Below are 10,305 nucleotides of genomic sequence, written 5' to 3'. Positions count from 1 at the left end.
TTTACAAAGGCCCACAAAACAAACATACGTGTCTATAGTTTATTATTTTGTTTGGTCACATAACATACTGTTTAATAAATGTAATTTAAAATACTTTGTTCTCTTATCAATAAAGAAACAAATTCAACAAATTATTTTTACGTCGTAAGGCATTTCTCTGTGAAATGAACTCCCCTATGTGCCATCATGTACTGTTTTTGAGTTGTTGATTTGATGTGTTAGATGATTAAAGAGATTCCCACTGTCGGATATCATAGGTGGTTATAGTAAGTTTGTTACAAGTGGTTACAGTAACGACGGTCTGCAACAACTCAAGATTATAAAGTATGGTATACATGTATGTAAAGAATTGGTTGCATGCGCTTTAGGCTCTTCCTACATGGCTACATTGAGCATTGTGTGGATGGCCTCTTTAGCCTCCTTCCTCAGCTGAGTGACCTCCATGGCCCCCTTCTGGGCCTCCACACTCACAGTTACCGCGACCTTGCACATCAAAGCAAATGAAATTCAAGCCGTGGTTAAGACCACTTTGGCCAAGACAAAATCTGACTTTGAGTTAATGGGGCAACCCTGGGCACCCTTGAAATTGTTGTTGCGGGGCCTTGTTTGGGCCTTAATTATGGTTGTTCAACAACACAAAGGGCATGACATGCAGATAAGGGTTTTGGCAATGCAGACATAGGAAGGGTTCACTCATGGGAATTACCGTGGGTAGAGTGGTGGTCGCCATGTGCTGCCAGTTGTTATGGACGCTGCAAGGATAGGTGGAGCATTTCAAGAGACCTTGGGTGGAGCTACTGCATTCATCTAGACAATAGGGGAAATACAGGTGACAATGAGTCATGAGGAAACAGGAGTTGTAGAGGAGATGGTACAGGCCCTCTACCTAGAGCTAATGGAGGCAACACCTATCCTTCTCGCAATGACTACACTTTGACTTGGCCTTCTCCTTCTCCTTCCCAACTTCTCTTCACACTTACATCTCTTCCATCATGTTTTTCAGTTCTCTATCTCTGATGTTTCACCAATTTCTTTGCTATGGATTTTTTCTTTAAAGTAATCTCCTCCAAACATTTGAACTCCATTGAGGGTAGGTACACAGACAATATGGGGATTCGAACCGCACTCCCCTACTTCAAAGAATCGAAACAATTAAAAACAAGTAACAAACCTTGTCACCGAGAACCATTTCTAACCTGTTGTTAGTCAACCATTATATGTGCAGTTGGAATGGGAAAATAGGTGAGTTGATCCGGTCCCACCAGTTTCAATACCACATGTTCTGGTTAGGTGAGACACTTCTATGTTGTTTCTTTGCATAGGGATTTTATATGATCAAAATGAATTAGAAGGTCGTCCACGTAAAGTAGTATTGATAAAAGGTGAGATAATAAATGGAGAAAATAAAGAGATTTATTTTTTTAAATAAAAAATTTAATTTGCAATTTTCTATATTTTAAAAGTCTGTTTTAAATCTTAAAATATAAAATTTTATATCAATATTCTTATTAATCTATTACAAATTAGTGAAAAAAATTTATTTTTAAAGGAAGTGAGTTGTTAAATATCTAATTTATTTAAAACAAAGATTTATACGAAAATTTTCACTTAAAAATGAGATTTGTTTATCTAATAATTTATTTGTATTTATCTTGTATTTTTATAAATTTGAAATATAAAGAAGAATTTTTACCAAATTATTGTTGTTTATGTTTTTGTGTTGTATTTTGTTTTAATTGGTAGTTTAAAATTACTTTAAAATTTGTTGGTGTTGTTTATAGCAAAAATCATATATCATGGCAAAAATTATATATGTATTGTCGATGGAAAAAATCATATCATGGCCATGGAACTAGTGGACCAAAGTTAAGACGTTTTCTTTTAAAAGAAAATATTAATAATAAAACAATGTTTCAATGTCAACCATAAATTAAATATTTCAATTTTCATATTAAGTATAGAGAGAAATAAATTGAAAGTAAAAATTTCCTTACCATATAGAGAGAGGGGTATTTAATATGGAGTTTGACATACTATATATATATATATAGAGAGAGAGAGAGAGAGAGAGAGACAGAGAGAGACAGAGAGAGTATATTTAAAAATATATTAATAAGAAAAAAAATGTGGATAATGTAAATATAATATTTCAATATCCATGTTGAGAAAAATATTTCAATGCCAATTATATCATAAAAAAATCTTATGGTTGAAAAATATTATGCTGAATAGGTCAAAATCAAGGAAATGTTGATTTTTTTTCTATATCTATCAAAAGAGATGAAATCTTTCAAGATTTAAACCTCCTTTTGAATGTGATGCTTGAGAAAAGATTTGAACTGTGAGAGATTTTATCCCTCTCAACACTTAGTAGATCCAAAACTAAAATAAATCTAAATTATTAATATTAGCAATCGCACCAAATATTGCAAAGGGAATGGTGTAAGGTAGTAGCGTATGTCAACTACAACATTTGGAGCAAAAATCAAGGATGCGATTAATAATAAAAAATCGTAGCAACAATCCAATCAAACAATTTGAAATTCAATCTTAGTAGAGATGACCCATTCGAGTCTAATTTCCTTCAGTGTTAATTTCTAAACATCCACTAAGAACATGCCATGTCTTGTCTGCCTCCAAAACTGGCAGATTATTCACCCAATTCTCATCCTCTTGCTCCCATATAAATGTCTCAACTTTTCTATTTGGGGATCCGTGGTTGCTATATATTTCAAGCTTGGATTCTGCTAAAGTAACCTGGTATTGCCAACTGAGTCACCACTATATGCAATTATCCGAAATGGGTTACCATTACATGAAGTTACCCTAACTAGGTTACTTCTATACACATTTATCTAGACTGGGTCGTTGTTGTATCCAATGACTTTAATGTAGTGCTTGGCTAAGAACAACATTCTACGTCAACTTCAGTGCCTAGTGAATCCCCACTTTTTGATTTCATATTATCACCATGTATTGGGCATTGCTTGAAGCACATTTACTTTCAGATCTTAGGCCTTCATTTGAAATGTTTGCATCCTTCATTGATGAGCCCTACAATATAATCCAAATGAATGAAAATTATTATTACAAAGACAAATGAGGTCAGTATGTTCCTGTAAGTCTTGTTACATTCAATATGTATGCTCAGAGTAATTCATTGGACTGTAGTCATGCAAGTTCTGAAAATATTTTCCATTTTGCAAGTGAATCCAAAGCAGGTTAGATCATATATATGATTAAGAGGAGATGTGTTCAATATGATAGCAACGAATGGCTACAAACAAGCTTTTGTTATGGGATTGAATATCGCTCTACATAAGATCATGTCATTCGTTTGAATTCCCATCCTCTATATGGGGTACCCAAACAAAATAAAGAGAAGGAATATTTTTTAGGAATTCCTCCTCTCTCATGGGCATTCCTCCTCTCTCATGGTATTGGAAATTCAAAATCTCATTGAAGATGAATTCATCATGCAAAATCCCACTTCAGAATATGCTACAATTATGGAATCGAATTTTTTTTAGGACTGTGATGCCATGTATAGAGTGTGTTAGCTTATCGTTTTTACACATTTTTTTACGACACAAAGTGGAGTTTGTAGACTCCTTTCATCCTAGGATAAGAATTCTTAACCCTAACCATCTACAATGTGTCTTCATTGATCACAAAACTATAACACTATTTTTCCAAAGATGTCAAACATGGTGGCCCATTACCATGTGCATACTGTAAATTGAGGAACTTGGTGTTTCATTCCCATGGGATTTGCAGTTGAAGTTTATGATTTTTCTCATAGAATTTTAGTAGTGATGTTGAACATACTCCAAGCGAATACCCAAATGATAGTAAGCAACAAAAATACAATAGTTTATCTCCACATGCCTTAAAAAGGAAAAACATACCTTATGTGTAGTTGATAATTTGAGCATAACTCGATAGTGACTATCCCCTGTTTTATGGCTTAGTAATTAATAAATTTGGAAATATTAATTCATTAATGAAAGTCAAATTAGTTTGAATTTAGAGTTCCTATTAAATCAGTGTAATCTGGCAAATTTTGTTTTGTTGCATTGACTTGGAATGTGATCTGTATATTGCATTGACTTGGAATATGATCTGTATATATTCATAGTTTCTAGATAAGAGGACACTCAATTGTTGTGTCACAAAGATGACATTATTGTCTCTTTGCCTACACATTATTGTGGCTGCAACAATAATCTCACTTCTCTTGGTGCTTGTATTGAGTATGGGGCTTGTATTGAGTATGTAAACCCTATTCACTTTGGCAGTCCTATTAAATTATTTTTTTAATTGAATCAATTGACCAGATACAAAGCTCATGCTCTTTCAATTCATTCATAGAAGAGATTCCCCACATGTGATGATTATAGGTGTACAAACACCCACTAATAGAAATACATCTCTTGTAGAATGCACTTCTCACATGTGCCCAATTACAACACATTTGCATGTCAATCTCAACCACAAAGAGTATTGGAGAGGGAAAATTCTATCACAAACTTCAATTACATGATGAATTACAATGATTGGAATATTGTTGCTGAACATCCAAAGTTCAACAACTTGGCCCAAATTTTCACCTTCAACTACAAGCCACTTGATCCATATGCATCTCTAAGTAAGTAACTCAATCCTTTTCTCTTATCTTTTCACACTTCACTATTTCTGATGACACCTTATCAGTTTTTCATTTAAATGCTAATAAGTTAAGATATCCCTGGTCTTGTTTATGTCTTTGATGTGGCCTTTACAGATGACAATGCATTGTTTTGGGTAGTCAAATACTAATGGGGAATGTCTAGCCTGAATTGTTTCTTCAGAAGGATAAAAGCAAACATTCAATCTAAAATAGAGGTCAGGGTTCCCTTGAAGAATCTACTTCTATGGCTAGAAATCACTTCATATATACTCTTTTTTCATATGCTATTGACTTACATTGTTTTATTTGCAACATTTTGTGCACTTGCTAGTTATAAGACATTTAACATTTACTTTATAACATATCAACTCATGATAAACTTCATCATAGACCTCATTTAAGTCATTTATAAGAAATAGTAATAATAACAACATTGAACCTAAATTCTTTGTTGAATTGGCCGAGGAGTGTCAGTGGTCGGGAGTGTTTAGAGAGACCATTCAAATGACAATGCCAACCTTTGATCTCATAGTGGGGGCTGACCTTCGACTTTCTTTCAGTAGCAGCCACAAAACAAATATATGGATACAGATGCGTGTGTTTACAACAACCACCTCTCACCTCATATTCAACACAACCTCTAACTTGCTTCTACGAAGCCCCAAAAAACTAACATATGTGTCTATAATTTATTATTTTCCTTTTTTTACATAAAATATTACTTAATAAATTTAATTTAAAATACTTTATTCTTTTATCAGCAAAGAAAAAAATTCAAAATTTTTATTTTGTAAGATATTTATTTAAAGCAATTTTACAGAAATATTATTATGCTTCTTATCTAAAAGTTTAAGATAACAAATCCAAAAAATACCTACAAATTAAAATAAAACCAGGATTAAAATGATTAAAAGATACGAACCCACCAACCCTCCTCTAAAGAATAAAACAATTTGAATATAGTTCATAAATAACAAAAATCGAAAACAACTAACTTAAGCATTAGTTGCAACTTCAAGACTGCTTGAACCTCGACCTTTTCCAAGGTGGATCGGAGCTTGGCCTTTTCCTTATGATTCTTCTCCAAAGAGCCACCAGTCCCAACCACAAAATTTGTCCCCACCTCAACTACGGGTTTCCTTTGAGTCCAAAGAAAATGAAAGATGTGAAATGGAGATAGATGCCCCTATAAAAACAAGCGTACACGACTCTAGAATGTAAAAGGAATATAAAAAAATCACATACACAGGTCTGTTAAAATGCAAACATGCATCAACTTCTGACATCGCAAAGCGTCATGCCCGACTGAGATCGGACTTATCTTCTTCTCAAGCTATTTGTTTGTGCCAATAGAAATCCAAGCCCCCCTGCCTATCTAAAACAACACAATGTGCAGTTGGAGCCACCACCCTACTCACGAGCCTTCTGAAAATGAAAATATCCCTATACTCTCGACTTCGCATGTTTCAGAGTAAATTCCAGGAAATCTTCACCATAATCTCTACAAAAAATCATGGAATTAGGGTTGACATACAATTTAAAACTAGAGCATATGGAATCAGCTTTGGCACCTTGGCCACACGACTTCTGCAAATGCAAATATGGGCCAACTTGCGACCTAGCATTAGTTAGTCAATACTGGTTTATTCCTACAATATTGCATCCAAACCATTGAAAATTGAGCCGAAAATGTATTTAACACTTCGAACCCCTAGAACCGACTTTTTTGACAAAAAGAACTCAAAAACTTACTAGGTTTCTACCACTAGAATCCAGTAACTCGCTTACCCAAACAAGTATTATGCTCTAAATTATAAAGCCTCACCTACAAGTTCTACGAGACAATGAACCATTAGAACTCCAAATCATGCACAACGACCGTTAAACTAGAAAACAATGTTCATACATTCACCTATCAAATCGTCATCGAGGAAGTTCACAAACCTATGTCCCTCCACATAGCCAAACAATTTCAGCATTTCACACAAAAATCTTACTTCTCGCACCACCGAAGTAAAAAAAAAAAATCGCCTGGTAACATGGAAATTTTGAAAATGATAAGTAAAGTAAGAAACAACAAATCTAGCTTCAATGAGCGCCACAACACCAAGAAAAAATAAAACAACAACTTTGAACAACAAAAAGAGCTAAATCCACTTCTTGATGATTCATCAACCATAATAATAAATTCTCCACCAACACTCATAAAACGAAATTAACACCACCAGAGCTCAAATAAACTAACTCCGAGCTATACGAAGATTGGCCCTTCCTTGTACGTACACTATCAAATCCAATCTACTGTGCATGGCAAGATGATGTTGACTGTTGAATTTCGAAGCCAGGGATGTGGCGGCACGCTGACGCCACACCAAAATTTCAGCGAAAAACCTAATGTTAACTATGGAGATTTGAAAATTTGTGCTAGTATGGACTAACTAATAGCTTCTAACTAGTCATAGATGTCATTGCATAGGCAATGACATAATAATTTTTTTCTAAAAAGTTATACAAATTTTGACTAATTAAAATAAAAATAATACAAGAAATAATTATTATTTTATAATGTTAACTCATATTGTTATCCAATTTTTTATTTAATTATTTTTATTATTTTAATTTTTATAATTATATTACATAAATATCACATAAGTGTTAATTGAGAAAAATGTGGGGTGCTACCACTATGCCACTTGGTTATGTGATTGGGGGATGTGGCAGCATGCCTCCATAGTGGATAACAAAGGTTTCGTTTAGTACACGACAATACCACTTTGGAAACACACACCATGGCTATTAAATACATTTGCAACCCTCACTGGTCACATCTTCCTTAACTGCAACCTAATTATCTAGCTTTTATGTTAGAATTTCTCTTGTATGAATCACCACTCTCTACAAATTCCAAGCATGTCAACTTTAATCTTGGTTCTAGCACTCCATAATATTAATGATGTTAATTTTTGGAGAATCATATTCCATGGGAATTACCAGGAAGCACTTATTGGGATGTTCTTTTGGTTCATCTCCTTGTAAATCACGAGAGCTTGCTAGGTGAGGATCAAAAGATTTTGGTCTATCCCTGAAAATCCAGTGAGGGAGGCCCTCTGATTCCTCATTTGAACACAAATTATGAAGAAAATTATTTTCCATTCACTCGAAAACTTTTCTCCATAAAGTTGTAACTCTTTCCCTGCAAGCTCGTTGGGTGTTCCCCTTTTTTCAAGCTCATAACTCATTTCCTAAATGGTTATGGTATCTCTCGATGTTGGACAAAGCAACCTTGTAACGACTTTGTACATGTCAGGGGGGCCTTCTCTTGTGCATGGTCATACCTCTTCCCTTTTGGTTCCTTTTCTAGTTTTCTATTCATAGACTTATTGGTTGGATGTCTAGCCCCTATGGCCACATAGTATTGTCGCCCTAGTTAATTATATGTGCACTTCCTCTCCCCCTCATGGCTTTCCTTCTCTAGCAGCATATCCCCCACTAGGAACTTTTCTTGGCAGGCTCCCCTCCCATATCCCTTGTCGGTTGTTTCCTCACTCTTCTATTTCGGCTAGATTTGGTGCTCCCTCCTACTCACCTAAATTTTCTGCACATGAGTTTTTGTTTGCCACGTAATGTCCATATTTCAGTTTTTTGGCCATTTCCCCTTTCTTAGGCAGACACATGAGGTAGTACATGTACTCATCACTAATTGGAGGAAATTCTTACATGGTTCAAAGAAATTACTCCAGGCCCTATACGGGATGAACTCACCTATGTCAAGAGAGAGGATACCTCCCAAAGGCAACATCTCTCAAATACTAAGGTTCTAGATGAGCTACCTGATTGAGTTCCAGACATCAGGCATACACATAGGTTCTTTAACAAGTACATGTACATAGTGGATCTATACTAGCATATGAGATTTTTCTTAGGAAAGGCTATCCTGAGACAATATGAGAATAGAACAAATTCTCTCCACTTCATGCAACACTTTCAATGACACATGAAGGACCTAAATCGATGACTAGAGCGCATTGAGCAACACCTTGGCATCACTCACCTAGTTGGAGGTGCACTAGGTGACAACAAGTATCCCATCTAGGTCACAACTAATTCAAACCCCTCGATCTAGTCTCCTGCTATGTCCCTAGTTTCTACTTCTCCTGTTTTGTCAGTTTATCTCCATGACTAAAGAGTCTCTTGTTATTATAATTTTGAATGGTCTCTTTTGTGAATTTTTGTACAATAAGAATTTTAACTTCTATTTATTCATTATATTAAATTTGAAAATTAAAATAAACATTTTTTATATTTTTGAATTATTAATAAAAATTTTATTTTCTTATTTTAAAAATTATTATCTATTATTATTTGACAAATTCATTTTACAAAATTTCATTCATGAAGAGTATTTATATGTTAGATCTAAGACTTTTGTGATCCATAATGTAGATAGATGTCTTTCAGATTAATCACATAATATATCTAAAGTATTTATATTTATCTTTTATTATTATTTTTACATATAAAAATAAATATAATATATATTTTTTTGACCTTAAATTAGAAGTATAAAATTTGCAATATTAAAATAATTATAATATAAAAAACAATTCTTGTTTTATAATGCCAATCCAACTTGATATTTTTTTTATTTAATTATTTTAATTTTTATAATTATATTATATAAATATTTTGGATGAAGTGTATGTGAGAGAAAGGGTTAGGGGTGGGTCTTCATTGTCTCACCTAGGCATGCGATCAGGGATGTGGCAACAGAGACCCATGGACCATGTCAACTGTTAGGTTTGGTATGAGGGGACACCACTTTCCAAACACACATCATGGTCATTAAATATCTCTACAACACTCATTCTAGTCACATTTACCTCAATTGCAACCTGATTCTCCAGTCTATACGCGATAGCTTCTCTAGTGCGAAGAATCACTCTCTACAAATGCCAACCATGGCAACTTCAATCTCAGTTTCGGCACTCCACAATTTTAATGATGCTGGCCATTGGAGAATTTTGTTCCATGGACGTTATCAAGAAATGAAAATTTTGCAAACAATTATTAGGATGCTTTGTTGGTTCATCTCCCTCTAAATCATTAGAGCTTGCTAGTTGAGGTTAAACAAACTCTGATCGATCCTTAAATCCAACGAAGGAGGTACTCCTATTTCCAATTTGAACAACAATGTCGAAGTAGAATGTTATTAGAGAATGTTTTGATGCAGATAAGTGACAAAAGGGCATGGGATGGAGTTAGATACTTACAGCATCGGAAAGTGGAGAAGCATACATGACCACAGTGACAACCATCCCCGAAATCCCCACCAGATTTTTCTTATCCTTCTGAACCCCAAGAGCAACCAGAGAAACGGTTGAGATCCAGGCAAACACCAACGTCACACCCACCATTTTTCTCACCATTTTTCTCACCATTTTTTTCTGCACACCAACAAAGAATCAATTATTCATTATTGTCATTTCCATCTTAATATAGATATGCTTAAATTCATTCATCCAACACAACACAAAAGAAAGCTAATTACTAATCTAACATCCAGCTCACGGGAAAAGAGTATTTTTATTATGAAACAATAAACACATTCTGCAGATACATGTCTAACATGTATTCAT

General features: G+C 34.3%; 1 pseudogene; it reads right to left on the bottom strand.

The window, feature by feature from the left end:
• Positions 1 to 285: 285 nt before the first annotated feature.
• LOC149158522 (uncharacterized) lies at positions 286 to 10,083 on the bottom strand (annotated as a pseudogene).
• Between the last annotated feature and the right edge of the window lie 222 nt (positions 10,084 to 10,305).

This window comes from Pinus tabuliformis, chromosome 5_2 (genome assembly GCF_031772625.1).
Source record: "Pinus tabuliformis cultivar Carrire ecotype Pingquan chromosome 5_2, CPIR1, whole genome shotgun sequence".
In the NCBI taxonomy this organism is placed as follows: Eukaryota; Viridiplantae; Streptophyta; class Pinopsida; order Pinales; family Pinaceae; genus Pinus; species Pinus tabuliformis.
This window is presented reverse-complemented; position numbering and strand designations above follow the sequence as displayed.